Source organism: Crocuta crocuta, unplaced genomic scaffold, assembly GCF_008692635.1.
Source record: "Crocuta crocuta isolate KB4526 unplaced genomic scaffold, BGI_CrCroc_1.0 scaffold1097, whole genome shotgun sequence".
Lineage (NCBI taxonomy): Eukaryota > Metazoa > Chordata > Mammalia > Carnivora > Hyaenidae > Crocuta > Crocuta crocuta.
In genome coordinates this window covers 308,628-326,531 of record NW_027532638.1, presented here as the reverse complement: position 1 = coordinate 326,531, position 17,904 = coordinate 308,628, and the positions used below count along the sequence as shown (strand labels likewise).

Below are 17,904 nucleotides of genomic sequence, written 5' to 3'. Positions count from 1 at the left end.
AGAATGCGCCACGACGCAGAACTTCATTTCCCAGAGGCCTCAGCCAACGTGTCAGAGTTCCCGCTGGGCGGGGCCGGGAGCTCTCCGCTCCAGTCCCTGGCTTCTGGAAGTCTCAGGTGGCAGTAGCGGGACCCCGGGGACTCTCAAGTTTGTGTGACCGAACGGAGTGTGAGAGATACACGTTTACACACGTGTATAATTTTAAAACGCAGAGAAACGCTGCACGGTGCATTACTTGCCTTTATTTCTTGTCCTGCATTCTAATTAGTGCTCTATTCCTTTGTCATTTTAAAATTCTTGTGTGACCCAGATATGGCCTTCAGGACTCTCAAATGGGTCGCAGCCCACATTTTTTTTTTTTAATGCTAAAGGAAATCGAGAAGTGGTGTTGCCGAGTTCTGCTCTACAGCAGCGCGTGGTGTATGCCTAAGTCAGCCGCGAAGGGAGTCCAACGCCAGTCTGTCAGTGTGTCCCTGGCAGAAAAGCCCTCAATAGAGGTGCATAGATAGGTTTTTATATTGTTCGATGTGTGGCTCACGCACTTTACAGTGCTTCCCAGGTTTTTGGATGGAGGGTCTAAGATCAAGTCACTGTTGGCTGACAAACATTAAACTTGGAAATCCTAACAGTATATGAAAAACAAATTCACAAAAGAAAGGGAAGGATAAACTGGAAGTCTCTAAGAGCAGATTTCAAAAAAGATCTAAGGTAGGCACTAGAAAATTTCAGGGAACAAGCTGATATTCTCAGTAGATTGCAAGAAGACATGGCCTGAATGAAATAGGATAGAAAAATATGAGAACTGAAGAAAAGCAAAACACTAAAAAGACATTCTAGATGAAAAAGTATAAAAATACACAGCAAGCATATTTAAAATGAAGCTGCATAGTTAAACTCATACTGGAGAACTGAATGGATGCTGTGGAAAGTGATTCAGTTATGTTTAGGATATTCTTTGAAAAAGCTCTTTCATGAATCAGAAGAAAAAGATGAAGTAGAAGAAAAGAAAGTGAAATAAAGAACAGAGGATGGAACGCCAACATAGGGATAATCGGCCATCAGGAAAAAGGGACGATATAAAATCAGCTATGATGTAACACTTTCTGTATGCCAGGCAGTGTCCTAAGTGCTTTGCATGTATTAACTTTTTTAATTCCTAAAACAACCCAATGAAGTTATTTTTGTATTATTATTCCTACTCTACAACTAAAGGAAACTGAGGCACAGATACGTTGAGTTGCTCAAGATCAGAGCCGGCAAATGGGGAAGCTGGGGCTTGAATTTAGTAATTTGGTCCCAAACTCTCACTTTTAATCTCTGTAACACTAGGTTCCCAAATAAAGACATGCACAATTTCCTGAGTTTAAGAACATATCTCTCATTCATGGCTGGTGGGAATGCAAGATGGCACAGCCACTTAGGAAGACAGTTTGCAATTGCAATTTCTCATAAAACTAAACATACCCTTACAGTATGATCCAGCAATCTCTTTCCTTGGTATTTGCCCAAATGAGCTGAAAACTTATATTTATACAAAAATCTAATTTTCAAAACTCGAAAGCCACCAAAATGTCCTTCAATAGGTGATGGATAAATAAACAATGGTGCATCCAAACAAAGGAATATTATTCTGCAGTGAAAAGAAATAAGCTATCAAGCTACCAAAACACCCTGAGGAACATTAAATGCATATTGCTGAGTGAAAGAATTTAAAAAGGCTACATACTTTATGACTCCAACCATATAACATTCTGGTAAAGACAAAACAATGGAGACAGCAAAGATCAATGGTTGCAAGGTGCTGGGGAGAGGAAGTAGTGATGAAAAGATAGAGCAAAGGGGATTTTTAGGGCAGCGAAACTATTCTGCATGATAGTGTAATGGATATGTCATTATATTGTTGTCAAAACCCATAGACACAGTGAACCCCTAATATAACTAGGAGCATAAATAATATCAATATTGGCTCATCAATTGTAACAAAGGGACCACACTAATGCAAGACATTAATGATAGGGAAAACCAGTTTGGGGGGGGTGGGGACAGTGAGCGTATATGGGAACTCGATACCTTGTGCTCAATTTTTGTATAAGCCTAAAATATTTTAATGTATTAATTAAAAAGTACATGAGTGTTAAGGGTGCTCTGTTAAGGTTTCAGAAGGAAATGAAGGACATGTAATTAGAAACTGGAAGAAGTGATTATTGTTAAAAGTGAGGAAATTGCCAAACAAAGTGTGGAAGGTGCAGCTTGATTTCTCCCTGATGGCTGTAGTAAAATAAAATGTTTACAAAAATTTAAAAAAAGAAAGAAAAAAAGAAATTGAGGAAGGAACTGTTAAGCAAAAGGGAACCAGATTTTGATGACTTGGAAAATTTTTAGCCACACTTTATACAAGGCATTCACTATTGAGGACGACAAGAACGTGTGTGTGCACACATATATATTAGTTTTAGTGACTGGGTCTGCACGTAAAATGTAAGCAACCATAAAAGTTGCACACAGATGCTCTGCGGCTCTATGGGTAAAATATTAATTGAGCAGCTATCATGTGCCACACACCAATAAAAAACCACTACCTACGTAGAAGGTATAATTTGGTGAATAAAAGACAAAGTTTACTGAGTTTTTACTGGATGCCACGTTCTAAACGCTTTATTTAAAGTAACGTATTTAATTAACTCGGGGCGCTAAATAGAGAACAGAAAAGGATAGAAGTTCATGAAAAATGCACAGATGAATAATTTAAGATATAACCCTGCCTTAATAATGTGTCTTTTTGCACAATGGCTAGCAGTTTGGTAACATACAGAATTTTTTTACTCCAAAAATATAGTAAATATGTTATCAATAAATATTTGGGTGTAACATACATTTTAGCAGCAGCAGAAGTATGACATGCTAGTGATGAAGGATCTTTTGAAAGAAAAATATTTGACGAACTTCAACATCTACACAATAAAGCATCTGAACGTGAACAACTCAGTATGTCTACACAAAGCCAGCACACCCAGGGACTCGGCACCCAATCTGAAAACCAAACCCGGTATTACCAGAAGCCTAGAACAGTCCTCCCAAGAGTAATATTATTCTAACACCATAGATTACTTTCACCCGCTTTTACTTTCAAAACCTGGAATGGAATGCACTATTGTATGTATTCTTTCGTGCCTGGCGCTCCCCACTCATTATTAGCGTGTGAGGTTTCAGTCATGTGATGGTGTGTTTTTGTAGTTCCTTCCACGCCCTGTGGGGTGCAATTCCATTTTATAAGAAAACAAAACACAAACCCGTCACGATTTGTCTTCTACCGCAGATGGACGTTCGGTTTGTTTCCAAAGTAGGGCTAGCTTTTGTTTCCTGCAGCTCAACATGCATTGTCTTCCTTTACCTAGATCCATTCCATTAAAAAAAAAAAAAAAAATTCAGTCCAGTAAAACGAAGTTGCACCTGCCCCCTCCTTCCTCACTGATACCCTAAAGCAAACAAGCAGCTGATTAATAATTTTAATTCAAAGGGCACATCACCAATTGCTGTTCTGCAGTGTTCTTTAAAGCACAGATTTCGGACATTTCCTCTGTATCTAACCTCAATCAAAACTAGCGTTCCAATGACTTAGGCAAAAACAAAAGAGCCATACGTGGTTGATACGAACGTGTAAACCAAATATGAAGGAGGCGATCTGCACAAATTATGGAGAATAGCTGCTCCGTGTCTATCCCTTGGGCGCAGGCTCCCATCAAACCACAGGGTTAATGTCTCCCTTTCTCGACTCTTCCTCGCTCTGTACAGGCGACGCGATTGCTCCACGTGCGATCGTTTCCGTCTCAGGTCAGTACAGCACCCCGAGAAGCAGACCACAGCCGGTGACCGGCACCGGGTCACCCCAGGGCTCGGGGAAACCCCGTCCTCCACGGCCTCAGGCTGGAAGGTGGAGGCCAAGTCGGGGAAAAGAAAACACGGCAGCAGGCGCTCACTTTGGACACAATGAGCGCCTACCTGGCACACGAATCTGATAGGGTGCTGCTCTCAGGCCTCGGGGCTCCGCCGGGTCGGTTCGCGGGCGGCGCTTCCCCCTCCCTGCGCCCCGGACCCCTCCCGAAAGCCTTCCCCCGTCAGCCACGGGCGCAGGGTCCCCTCCGGCGGGACACACACAGACACACACGCGGGCGCAGGGTCCCCTCCGGCGGGTCACACACACACACACACACACACACACGGGCCCCTCCCCCGCCCTCGGCCGCTGCACTTTCTAGGTGAGGCCTGCGGCGTCCGCCCGAGCCCGTGTAGTCGTGGCCGAGTGGTTAAGGCGATGGACTAGAAATCCATTGGGGTCTCCCCGCGCAGGTTCGAATCCTGCCGACTACGGCGTGTTTTTCTCCGGCCCGATGCGTCCTCGGGACGGAGCTTTGGCTCTACAACGAGAAGCGGGCGCTGCTACTTTAACTCCCCGGAGGGCAGGACTCCCTCTTTTCCCCGAAAAACTCGCCCGAAGCTTTACTGGATGCCGGCCCGGGCTGGCCAGTGTAGACGCGCACAAAGGCACCTGGGCCACCACACAAGACGCTCCGCGCGCGCATCGCTCCCATCCTTCCGTCGCCCGGCCCCGGACGTGCGGCTCTGGGGTCCGGCGGGGGACGCGCTGGGCGGGCGGCGTCCACCTGCGGCGCCGGGGCGCGTGGACCGGAGACCGGCGCGCGGAGGGAGGCACGGCAGGAACATCGGGAGGAAGATGGCTTCCGCGCCGGGGGCGGTGCCAGCTCCGGGACCACGTGGTGGGGGGCTGGCGACCAATCAGAATCCCCCCGGATGTGACGCGGCGGGAGGGCGAGAGGTCACGCTAGGTCTCCTTCAAAGGTGTGGATGGTGGATGTAAGCGGAGGAAACATCAGTTTCAGGGAAGGGTCGTTCCCCGAAGTGACTGCATTGTACGCCTCACAAATCGCGCCAGGATGAAACACGGAGGAGCAATGAATGTTTCAGATCTTAAAAGACAATGTCGTGCAACACGTGATCCGAGATTTTCTTTTGCTGTGCAGGACATTATTGGAGCAATTGGTGAAATCTGAATGAACCACATAGATTAAATAATTTTATTTTATCAGTGGTAATTCCTAATTGTATTAATTGTTCTATGGTTATATAAAACAATGGCTTTAAGAAAATACTGGGAGAAAAATAGTCACTGAAATATTGAAGGGAACAGACTATATGTTTTCAAACTCCGTCTCATACAGTTTCAAAAAAGTATGACAGAAAGAGAAAAAGAAAATACAATAGTATGCTAACTATCCAAAACTTTGGAGAATGAAGTAACCAGGAATTCTTTATATTCTTGTAAATTTTCTGTCCATCTGAAATTATTTCTAAATTAAGTTATTTCAAAATAAAAGGTTAAAAGAAGAAAACAACTAATAAAACCATAAATGAAGACTATATTCATTGAAACTTATTGTCTTCTTCCAAAACCAAGAGCACACTGTATGTTAGCTAATTTGACAATAAATTATTTTAAAAAATAAAAATAAATAAAAGCACAAATACACAGTTTGAACCATTGATATGAAAGGGCAATGAGTAAATTACTGAATAAGAATTTAGGATTGGTGAAGGAATGGGTGCAAAATGCTATAGTGAGCAAAGAAATTCATGACGCACAAGAAAAAGCTAACTGAACAGTGCATGCCCAAAACAACATTATTTAATAACTGACTACATAGGGGGCCTGGGTGGCTCAGTCGGTTGGGCGTCCAGCTTTGGATCAGGTCGTGATCTCGCAGTTTGTGGGTTCAAGCCCTGTGTCGGGCTCTGTGCTGACAGAGCCTGTTTCAGATTCTGTGTCTCCCTCTCTCTCTGACCCTCCCCTACTCACGCTATCTCTCATTCTCTCTCTCAGAAGTAAATAAAACATTTAAAAAAATAGGGGCGCCTGGGTGGCTTAGTCGGTTAAGCGTCCGACTTTCGCTTAGGTCATGATCTCACGGTTCGTGGGTTCGAGCCCCGCGTCGGGCTCTGTGCTGACTGCCAGCTCAGAGCCTGGAGCCTGTTTCAGTCTGTGACTCCCTCTCTCTCTGACCCTCCCCTGCTCACGCTGTCTCTCTCTCCTAGAAATAAATAAAACATTAAAAAAAATTAAAAAAAAATAATTGACTACATATAAGGTATGAAAACAAGATGGTACTAAAATCCACAATAACAAAAACACATAACATGGGATGGTGTTACCAAATTGGAATCAGACTATGCTCTTTTATAATAATGACTAAGGTTAGAATTAGAAGCACATTCAATACTTGGGCCAATTGCCAAATGGGTAAATGTTAAAGTCAGTATATGTGAATCATGAAGCATTGTTGTTGTTTATTAAAAAGATTTATTTTTTATAACATTTTTTTAAGTTTACTTACTTTGAGAGCGTGTGGGGAAGGAGCAGAGAGAGAGGGAGAGGGAGAGAACCCCAAGCAGGCTCCCTGCTGTCAGTGCAGAGCCCCCTGCAGACAGAGCTTGACCCCAGACCAAGAGATCACAGCCTGAGTAGATATCAAGAGTCTGAGGCTTTACTGACTGAGCCACCCAAGTGTCCCCACACAGCATTGTTTTATAAAAGAGGGGACACCCTTCCAAGATAAAAGACTAAATCTGAAATACTATTTTAAAATTAATTATTAACATCTGTCATGAAGTTTTATAGTCAAGTTTAAAAGATAGTCCTGCTGCGCAGCACTGTCAGCCACGAGTTCATTTCTGAAGCGACTCTTGCACAGGAGGCTGCCCCCTTCTCTTCACCTAACATTAAATCTCATTTCCCTCTCCTTTGCTATGGAGGAAATACGCTCCCCCATGGATAAGAACTATGAGGGCACTGACCTTCACCGCGGGCAGGGCGCGAGGGCCTCCTCCCGTCCTTGGGAGCAGGAACACATGACCTGAGGTGCACAATGGCTTCCTCTTGAGGACACGTGCTGGTTTGCAGCGCTTTGGAATGGACGTCAGGTGCAAAGAAGTAGATGCGCTGGGCTGAGGAGACACAGAACCTGAGGGACAAAGTTCCGGCAGTGAGGGAACCACAGAGAAGGAGCTCAAATTTCTACGTATAAATTCTTACGTCATCGCCAAATCCCTCAGTCGCACACACGCAGAAAGATGTTCTGGAACCCTACAGGGAAGAGCGGCTAGAAGGCTCACAATGTTCTCTGGAGATTCAGCAGCTGTATACTTCCGGGGAAACCGAAGTTAAAGTTCACGCCTCTCCCAGTTGGAGGGAACTTGCTTATCCCTGCTAGCTGTCATGTGAGACTTCCGAAGCATTACCCCTTAGCAGTAAGTGACAAGTCTTCAGAACCACACAAAAGGAGTAAAGGCTATGTCTTTGGCATAAGACACACTAACAGACCAACTATAACAAAGGCTCGATCTTACGTATTTCAGAAGGACTACCCAAAAACTCGGAATGTTTGCAAGGAAAGCAATACACATCTCTGTAATCCATGGGCCAAAGAAGAAAACACAATGGAAATTAAAATTTTTCTGAGCTGGATAATAATGAAATACAATATATCCTAATTTGTCTGATGTAGCTGGAGCCATCTTTAGAGGAAAATTTTTATAACTTTTTATTTATATATATATATTTTTAATGTCTATTTATTTGGAGAGAGACAGTGTGATCAGGGGAGGGGCAGAGAGTGAGGAAGACACAGAATCTGAAGCAGGCTCCAGGCTCTGAGCTGTTGGCACAGAGCCCAATGTGGGGCTCAAACTCATGAACTGTGAGACCATGACCTGAGCTGAAGTCCAACACTTCACTAACTGAGCCACCCAGCCCCCCTAACATTTTTATTTTTCACTGCATATATTAGAACAAGAGAAAAGTTGAAAATAAGTGATTTAATTTTTTAATCTTATGGCTCAAGAAGCTGTAAAATTTAAATGCAAAAAGTAGAAGGCTCTATAAAAATAAGTGCAAAAATCAATCAATGGAAAGCAGACATATATCAGAGAAAATCAACAGAGCAAAAAAGCTGCTTCTTGGGGTGGTCCCTGGGTGGCTCAGTTGATTAAGCAGTTAAGCATCTGACTTTGCCTCAGGTCATGATCTCACGGTTTGTGGGTTCGAGCCATGCGTCAGGCTCTGTGCTGACAGTAAGCTCAGAGCCTGGAGCCTGTTTCAGATTCTGCGTCTCCCTCTCTCTTTGACCCTGCCCTGCTCATGCTCTCTCTCTCCCTCTCTCTGTCTCAGAAATAAACACAGCATTAAAAAAAACATTTTTTAAAAAGCTCCTTCTTTGAAAAGAATGATAAAATAGATATACTCTGAACAAGACGAATCAAAAAGACAATAAGATAAAACACACAATGCCAGCAGTAGGAATGAAACAGATGATATTCATATATATCCTAAAAATATTTAAAGAACAAGAAAGGTATCATAAACATCTTTATGTCAATATATGAGAAGCATTCAATGAAATGGATACATTCCTTGAAAAACACAATTTAAAACAACTGACACAAAAAGCAATAGGAAATCTCTATTGTCCTATTCCGATTAAAGAGATTGAGTACACAATTTAAAAAGTCACCCATGTAAACCTCCAGGCATAGACAGATTCATTTGTAATCTTCTATGCAAAGAGAGATGAAATCAAGCCTACAGAAATCCTTTTAAAGAATCGAAAAAGAACATCTTTCAGCTCATCATATGAGGCCAATATAACTGTGATCCAGAACCTGAAAAGACATTATGAGCACGGCGTATTACAGGTTCAATAACTCTTATAAACAAAAGTGAAGCTCAAAACTATTAACTAAGATATTAGCAAATCAAATCAAGCATACTTTTTTAAAAAGCTAAAACATGACCAAATGGACTTTATTCTAGAAATTCAAGATTGGCCTAACATTTTAAACATGTAATTTACCACATGAATAAAATAAATGTGAGAACCAAATGGTCATCTTATTAGACACAGAGAAAACATTTGATAAAATTCAGTATCAATTCATGATAAAAACTCAAAAAGTGCCAAATATAGGGGAATTTCTTTAGTCTCACTAAAACTATAAAATAATACCTACAGCGAACCCAAGTTTGGGAACATGACCAAGATGTCTATATTATTTCTTTTACTCAACATGGCGCTGGAAGTAAAATCTAGTGCAATAAAACATGGAAAGAATAATTGATATTAATACTGGGAAATAAAACATTATTGGAAGATAACTTGATTATGAATGTACAAAGCTGAGAAGAATCTAAAAACTATTGGAATTAGTTAAATGAATTTCGTTACTTACTATTTGTTACTATTCAGAAGGTTATTGTCTTTGTGGTCTATGTGTAAAATATCAAACAGGTGAAATAATCTAGCAAGAAGCAAGGGAAATAAAAAATCTTCTAAATTCCATTTCAATCACATTAGAAACATTACCTAGGAATACGTCTGACAAAAGTGTGCAAGATTACATCAAAAACTCCAAAATAGTACTGGGACGAATTAAAGACGACCTAAGGAGTGCTGTACCAGGTTTGCATATGGGGTGACTCAATAGTGCTCAGATGTCAAATCGTCTTAAATTGATCAACGATGAAATCAAAATCTCAGAAGGTAATTTTGTAGAAACTGATTCTAATGCAAAGGAACTTGAAAAGTCAATATTGAAGAAGATATGCTAACCTAGAATAATTATGCTGCCAGTTTACAAAATAGGTCCTAGGTCAATTTAGCCAAGCAACATTGGTCTTTTTCACGACACAACTTTTTGATAGAATTAAATAAATCTTGACTTCCTACTTCACATTATAAAAGCATTATAAACAAGACTATTTCATAATAAACCTTCATGTGAAAGAAAAAACAAGCCAGTTTCTAGAAGAAACCAGAGCAGAATATCTTCATGGACTTGGGCTAGAGAAAGATTTCTCAAATGGGACAATTTGAGTCATAAAATAAGAAAGTGATGAATTGGACACTTTAAGGATGTATTTGTTGCAAAAGACGTCATGAAAAAAAGTAAACATAGAAGCGTTGGAATGGGAGGAGGTATGTGGGACTATATGTATATTATACACACATCCATTCAATGACTAATATCCGTATATATGAAGAACCTCTACAAATCAATAAGAATAGACAACTCAATCTGAAAATGGGCAGCAGGGGCGCCTGGGTGGATCAGTCGGTTAAGTGTCCGACTTCTGCTCAGGTCATGATCTCACGGTTCAAGAATTTTGAGCCCTGCATCAGGCTCTGTGCTGACAACTCGGAGTCTGGAACCTGCTTCAGATTCTGTGTCTTCCTCTCTCTCTGCCCCTCCCCTGCTCACGCTCTGTCTCTGTCTCTCAAAAATGTATAAACATTAAAAAAAAAAAAAAAGAAAATGGGCAATAGACTTAGCAGATATTTTATTAAACAGATTCAAAATGGTCAAGAAGCATAGGAAAAGGCACTCACTCTCCATTAGTCTTCAGAGGAATGCAAATCGAAACCTAAAAAATTAGATAGCACTACACACCCATGAGAATGGCTAAAATTTAAAACTCTAACCATAAAAACTGGTGGTAAGAGCATTTCACATTGCTAGTAGGAGTATAAATTAGTATAACCACTTGGAAAAACTGTTGCACCATACCTACAAAAGCTAAACATAATATCCTTATGACTACTTGACCATATAACCAACATAAATAGCATGTACATACATGTTCATAACAATGTCATTTGTGATAGTTAAAATCTAAACCACCTGGGGCGCCTGGGTGGCTCAGCCCCGCCTGTGGGCTCAAGCCCCACATCGGGCTCTGTGCTGACAGCTCAGAGCCTGGAGTCTGCTTCAGATTCTGTGTCTACCTCTCTCTCTGCCCCTCTCTTGCTTCCTCTCTGTCTCTGTCTCTCTCTCAAAATAAAATAAAGACATAAAAAAAGTTAAAAAAAAAACTAAACCACCTAAGTGTACTGTCAGTGGCAGAATGGAAATGTGGAATAGTATACAGCCATTATAAAGAATAACTACTGAGGGGCACCTGGGGGGCTCAGTCGGTTAAGTGTCCGACTTCGGCTAAGGTCATGGTCTCACGGTTCGTGGGTTAAAGCCCTGCGTCGGGCTCTGTGCTGACAGCTCAGAGCCTGGAGCCTGTTTCAGATTCGGTGTCTGCCTCTCTCTCTGACCCTCCCCTGCTCACGCTGTCTCTCTCTCTATCTCAAAAATAAATTAAAAAAAAAAAAAACTACTGATAAACACAGTAACATGGCCAAGCCTCACAGATACAATGTCACTCAAAAAAGACAGAGAAGAGTGCATACTTATAAGAAGTACAAAACAGCAAAATACATGATGATGGAGTGCTTGTGCTTGGAGGGAGGGCCCACGCTGACTGGGATGAGACTAAGAGCCTTTTATACTGCGAAAAATATTCTGGATCTTGATCATGGTGATTGTCATACAGGTATACGTACAAGTGAAAGCTGATCAACTATATAATTTTAAGATTTGTGCTCTTTACAGTATGTAAATTATACCTAAGTTTAGAAAACAAGAAAAATTAAGGCAAAGTAAGGGTGGTTTAACTCGAACAAAAGCAGGAAGAATGCCTCATTGGCAGATGTGCATGACAAGACATGACAAGGGTGAGGCCCTGGGTGACTCAGTCGGTTAGGCAGCCCACTCTTGACTTCTGCTCAGGTCATGACCTCAAGTCGTGAGATCAAGCCCTATGTAGGGCTCCGCGCTGGGCATTTAACCTACTTGGGATTCTCTCTCTCCTTCTTTCTTTCTGCTTATGTTCTCTCTCTCTCTCAAAAAAAAAGTTCCAATTTCAATAGCATAAAAAGTGTCAACTGCCTAGCAGTAAATCTAATAAAAGATGAGCAAGATATCTATGCTGAAATCCTTTATTCAGAAGAAGAAGCAGGAGAATATAAACACGTCTCAATTTTAAGAGTCAAGGGAGCAGGCGAGGGAGAACAAAGAACTAAATGGCAAACCTGAAAGAATTGGAAGCAAACCTCAACTAAATGAACACTTGTCTGTAATGTTAGTAGAGACTAAATATTTCAGTGGTAAGACAGGTGGTCCTAATGGGAAGAAAAATTTAACCAAAACAATATGCTTTTTGTAAGACAAACAATGTAAACATACGACTTTTTAAAAAGAACTGAAGAATGGAAGACATAGAATAAATAACAAGAACAAAAATAGACCAAAACCACTTACTGATAATAATTTGAATTTGGAGCCTTTAAGAAAGAAGCCTTCCTGGGGCTCCTGGGTGGCTCAGTTGGTTAAGTGTCCAACTTTGGCTCAGGTCATGATCTCACAGTTCATGGGTTTGAGCTCTGCATCGGGCTCTGTGCTGACGGCTAGCTCAGAGCCTGGAGCCTGCTTCCGTTTCTGTGTCTCCCTCTCTCTCTGCCCCTCCCCTGCTCATGCTGTCTCTCTCTCTCTCTCTCTCAGAAATAATAAAAAGCATTAAAAAAACATTCCAGATATAAAACTCCTAAATAAAATGATAGCAGTCAGATCCAGTAATACCAGTAATCCAGTAAAGATAGAATAGTTAAAAGTAAAGAGGTAATGTTTGTCTTAGTAATAAGACGTTTGTTTAATATAAAAATCACTTTAAATATATCACAAAAAGAAAGAGGAAAAAAAATCAAATGATCCTAGCATTTGACAAAATTCAACACCACTCATTAAAAACTTTCACCAGTCTAGGAATAGAAAGGCGATTTCTTAATCCCACGATGCATATATACAAAATTCTCCTTCTGACTCCTGATCATGGTAAATATTTAACACTTTCTCCCAGATACTGGGACCAAGAGGTACCGTCACTGTCCCCACTGCTAGTCAGCGTTGTGTTGGGGATCGTGGCTCATAAAATAAGTGAAGACCCACAAAGAATGAAAAGATACTAAGATTGGAAATGAAGAAAGAAGACTGTCATTGTTTGCAGATGATACAATTAGATGCTTGGAAAACTCCCCAAATCTACAAATTATTAGAATCAATAAGTAAAAATAGCAAATTTGCTGGATACAAAACCCAATATTCAAATATATGTTATACTCATACACACTGGCAAAAAAAAAAAGACAATTTTTTTACAATTTCATTTACAATAGCAAGAAAACTATGAATAACCTAATAATAAATAAGTAATAAATGTAATTAAAGAGTACAGGATTGCTACATTAGTAGCTCCAAATCACTGTGCAGACAATTTTAAAAATTATCTAAATAAAAGGACATACCGTATTCATAGATTGAAAGACTCAACGTATTTGAAATAAAATAGTCAAACAGGACTTTTGGTAGAGTTGACAAACTCTCTCTCAAATGTCATTGCAGGGGCTCTTGAGTGGCTCAGTTAAGCATCTGACTTCAGCTCAGGTCATGATCTCGCATCCTGTGGGTTCGAGCCCCACATTGGGCTCCATGCTGGCAGCTCAGAGCCTGGAGCTGCTTCAGATTCTGTGTCTCCCTCTCTCTCTGCCCCTCTCCTGCTCATGCTCATGCTTTGGCTCTCTCTCAAAAATAAATGCTTAAAAATTTTTGAAGAAATGTAAATTGCTCTCTGACTGTTCTGTGTTCTTAGAGTCTTTTTGTCTATTTGATACCCACTAATCACAGGGCCAAATTACCCCCCGAGTTTTTTACATCTACTGCTATCCAGAGCTGAACCAGCTCCTTTATCTAATGCTCACACACCAAGCCAGTATCTCCCTGCCCTAAATCAGGCCAGGGCCAGGGCCAGACAAGTAGGGACAGCCCCGACACCCCTACCGCTCACTGGAATTAGCCGGTNTTTTTCCAGGGGGCCAGAGTGGCATTAAAGCTCTCTTGCAGCGGCAGCCACCTCTCCTCTCTGAGGCCGGGGCACGAATCACTGACTGACTTGCTTTCTGTCATGACAAATGGCTTTTATGCTGAACTTGGAGCCACTGCCCTGGAAGGTACACTGGTGTTGCAGAAGCCTCCAGAGTTTGGCACTGCGGTTCAGGCACCGGATGCCTGAAGCCAGCCGTTCCAGCGGCAGCATCTGAAATGTCTGCTTTCTCGACCGTAGAGACGACCACAGGCTCTCTGGGAGCCCGTTTCCGCAGGGCTGGATTCGAGCTGGCGCCGCCCTCCCCCCCTTCCCCAAAATTGTGTACGGTTCTGTATTCTCCATTCATCTCCTTTCCTTAGAATAGCTTGAGAGGCTTTGGTTTAAGTGAATCTTTATGGACGTATCATACAACGTACTGATGAGGAAGAATACGTGACGTGTCGTGACCCAGCTCAAGACATTTTCACAAAGTAAACACACCTGTGTACCCGGGACCCCAGCCTGCGAAGCCACCGTTCTCAGCACCTCTGGAAGGTCATCCTCGCGGACTTTCTCAGCCATAACTACCTTCAACGACCACCCGATTTCTGACACCAGAAATCTGCTTTGTCTGTTTTGAACTATGTGTACGTGCAAGCATGAGGGATGCGTGCCTTTATGTCTGGTATCGCGTTAACATGATGTGAGATTGTTCCAATTTGTGTGCAGTTGAAATTCATTTATCCTCCTTGCTCTAGCATTCCTTACTCCGAAAGCCAATTATTTATCCTTTCTCTTGTTGATAGACTTTGGATTGTTTCCAGTTGGGGACTAAAATGGGTAAAATGGTTTTGTTTCCTGCAGGTGAACTCCCATTCATTTCTTTCCTCTGAATCCACTGCTCTGCCCTCCCCGCCCCTCCCCCCACGCTTCCCCATCACTCATGTTAATGGAAAGAAAAATTAAAAAGGCTGAAACTGTCAAGGATCTGTTACTTTTATTCTAAGTAAAAAAAAATTTTTATTAAATTCAGTTCACATTAATTGGCAGCCTTTTTTTTTTTTTTTTTTTGGCTGAGGTATTTGAAAACATGAAATGATTCTTTTCTTTCCCCCTTAGGTATTTGACTTCCCTCAAACTAGAGTTCCAAAGGAATTTACTTAAAATGTTACAGGTTTGTTAAAAAAGTGTGGACCAAATAAAAGTATAGCAAATTATGGCAACATCTATATCACACCTTACATTTTGCTTTAAATTTGCACTTGGTCGTAAGTTGACATGATTTTTAAAGAATGATTATGTGACTGATGTCCAGTTTGATAGGAAAGGTAGTTCAAATAATAGACTGTTCAGTTAAATACAGAGTCCACTCTTTTACCCCAAACCCACCCTAATACTCCCTTCAGAGCAGACTCCCCTCCATCCAACTGTGGGGCTTCCTAGGACTGATTTTATCTGTTGGGAGACGAATCTCCCTTCCTCTCCCTCCCACCCTCTCCCCTCCACCGCTCTCCTCCCTCCTCCTCTTGTCTGTTTACTTATTTATTTTTGCCTCCAAAAGGGACATTTATTCAAAGAAAAAAACCACAAAGATTAGCAAGATGTCCATCCCCATCTCCCTCCCCTCCCCTCCCCTCCCCGCTCCCATTCAGTCCCCCCAACCACTAACCCCTGGCTACTGCAAGGGAGCAGGGCAGCCCCTCTCACATGAGGTCGGTGACATGGAGGGGCATCTCCTCGATGGGGTGTTGTAGAAGGTCTAGCTGTCTTCAAGAGTCCCCTTGTCTTCTTCTGTCACCGTAGTGATAGCCACAGTCTGTGGCCACATGGTCCACGACGACCAATTCTATGGCTACAGCTGCGTCCATGCACACTTGGGTCCTCTTGCTGTGTAGATGGCGGGATAGATCCTTCTGTCTTCGGGCTTGAATCCCCCCTCCTCCACCCGCATCCATGTCCTCCTCCCTCCCCTCCTTGTCCTTCCTCTTTATAAAAATTTGATTAAGATATTCTAAGCAGGATAGACAAAATCCGTTTCCAGACTTGGGAGAACACCGTGACAGAGAAACTAAGATCTAAATGTAAAAGAAAAACAGACTGTGCTGGCGTTCATTAAATCTGGATAGAAATAGCCCCGGCCTCTGCCCAGTTTCAACACAGCCTAGCAATCTGCTGGCGAGGGGATACGATACAGTGAGCGCCCTCCACCTGGGGCACAAAGCCAAAAGCAGTCCCCCGCCTGCAGCCCGCCTGTGGCCTGCCTAGAACTCACCTGGAATCTACCTGGAGCTCACCTGGAATCTGTGTGGAACCCACCTAAACCCACCTGGAGCCGACGTGGAACCCACGTGGAACTCACCTGGAGCCGACGTGGAACCCACCTAGAACCTACCTGTAGGAACCCGCCTGGAACCACCTGGAGCCCATATGGAAGACACCTGGAACCTGTTTGGAACCCATCTGGAATCTGTATGGAAGACACCTGGAGCCCACGTGGAACCCACCTAGAACCCCCCTGGAACTCACATGGAACTCACGTGGAACTCACCTGGAGCCTGCGAGAAACACACCTGGAGCCCCCATGGAATCCACCCGCCTGGAACCGGCGTGGAACCCACCTGGAACCCACCTGGAGCCCTCCTCGAACCCACATTGAACCCAAATAAACCCACCTGGAACCCACCTGGAGCCTGCCTGGAACCCGTGTGGAACTCACCTGGAGCTCACGTGAAACTCACCTAGAACCCACCTGGACCTGCCTGGAACCTACCTGCATGGAACTCACCTGAAGCCTGCGTGAAACCCGCCTGAAACCCACCTGGAACCCGCCTGGAACCCACTGGAACACAGCTGGGACCCACCTGGAGCCCACGTGGAACCCACCTAGGACCCACTTGGAACCCACCTATAACCTGCATGGAAACCATATGGAACTCACCTGGAGCCTGCATGGAACTCACCTGGAACCTGCTGGGAACCCACATAGAACACACCTGGAGCCTACGTGGAATCCACCTAGAAGCTATCTGGAACCCGCCTGGAATCATGCCTGGAGCCCGTGTGGAACCCACCTGGAACCCACCTGGTGCCCACGTGGAATCCACCTAGAACCCACCTGGAGCTCACCTGGAGCCTGCAGGGAACCCGTATGAAACCCACCTGGAACCCACCTAGAACCTGCCAGGAACCTGCCTGGTGCCCACGTGGAATCCACCTAGAACCTACCTGGAACTGGAACCTGCGTGAAATCCACATAGAGCCCACCTGGAACCCCCCTGGAACCTGTGTGGAACCTGCCTGGAACCCACCTGGAACTCACCTGGAGCCCGCATGAAACCCACCTAGAACCCACCTGGAACTCGCCTGGAATCCACCTGGAACCCGCATGGAACCCACACGGAACTAGAACCCACCTGGAACCTGCCTGGAATCCACCTGGAGCCTACGTGGAACCCGCGTGGAACCCGCCTCGTGTGGGGTCATCGCGGGAGGAGCGTGGGCTCCGCAGCGTGAGCGTCGGGGGTAGGAGACTGCTAGGCCGGGGGGAACCGGGGAACCGTGCACGGGCGGGTTTGGCGCCGGGGAACTGAGCTCAGAAGGGGTGCGCCCAGCCGACCCGGAGCTGCCGGGGTCGCTGGACTCACCTGGGACTGCTGGTGGCACCGGTGCTCCCGGGCCCGGGGTCCGGCTGCAGGGCGTCCACGGAGCTCCAGAGGGACCGTGCGCGTCGCCGCCGCGGCCCACGGAAGTGGGTCGGTGCGCTCCCGCCCGTGGGTAGTCGTGGCCGAGTGGTTAAGGCGACGGGCTAGAAATCCGTTGGGGTGTCCCCGCGCAGGTTCGAGTCCTGCCGACTACGGCGTGTTTTTCTGCGCCCCCGGAGGGCGCCCGATGGCCTTTCCCACCCCTGCAGGGCGGGCCTGGGGACCAGTTCCCCGCTCCGTCCCTTTCGCTGCCTCCGAGCTCCCGTCGTGCGGCGGTCTTTTTTAAAAATTGCCAAAACCCACCNCACCGCGCGACCGCAGTGCTCGCTGCGCTCAGTTCTCGTCCGTCTTGGCATCTGTTTTCTAGGCTGCCGGATCGAATGCAAAAGAAGC

The 17,904-nt window shown here is 44.1% G+C and overlaps 1 long non-coding RNA gene and 2 other non-coding genes across 3 annotated transcripts; 2 read left to right on the top strand and 1 right to left on the bottom strand.

Moving 5' to 3' along the window:
* Positions 1–2,626: 2,626 nt before the first annotated feature.
* Positions 2,627–4,702, bottom strand: LOC144245263 (uncharacterized). Its single transcript, XR_013339219.1, has 2 exons — positions 3,656–4,702; positions 2,627–3,391 (listed from the first exon to the last, which is right to left on the bottom strand). It is a non-coding gene; the product is annotated as an uncharacterized LOC144245263 (long non-coding RNA).
* On the top strand, positions 4,287–4,368 carry TRNAS-AGA (transfer RNA serine (anticodon AGA)). The gene has a single exon. It is a non-coding gene; the product is annotated as a tRNA-Ser (tRNA).
* Positions 4,703–17,584: 12,882 nt separating the features above from the next.
* TRNAS-AGA (transfer RNA serine (anticodon AGA)) lies at positions 17,585–17,666 on the top strand. Its single transcript has one exon. It is a non-coding gene; the product is annotated as a tRNA-Ser (tRNA).
* Positions 17,667–17,904: the final 238 nt, after the last annotated feature.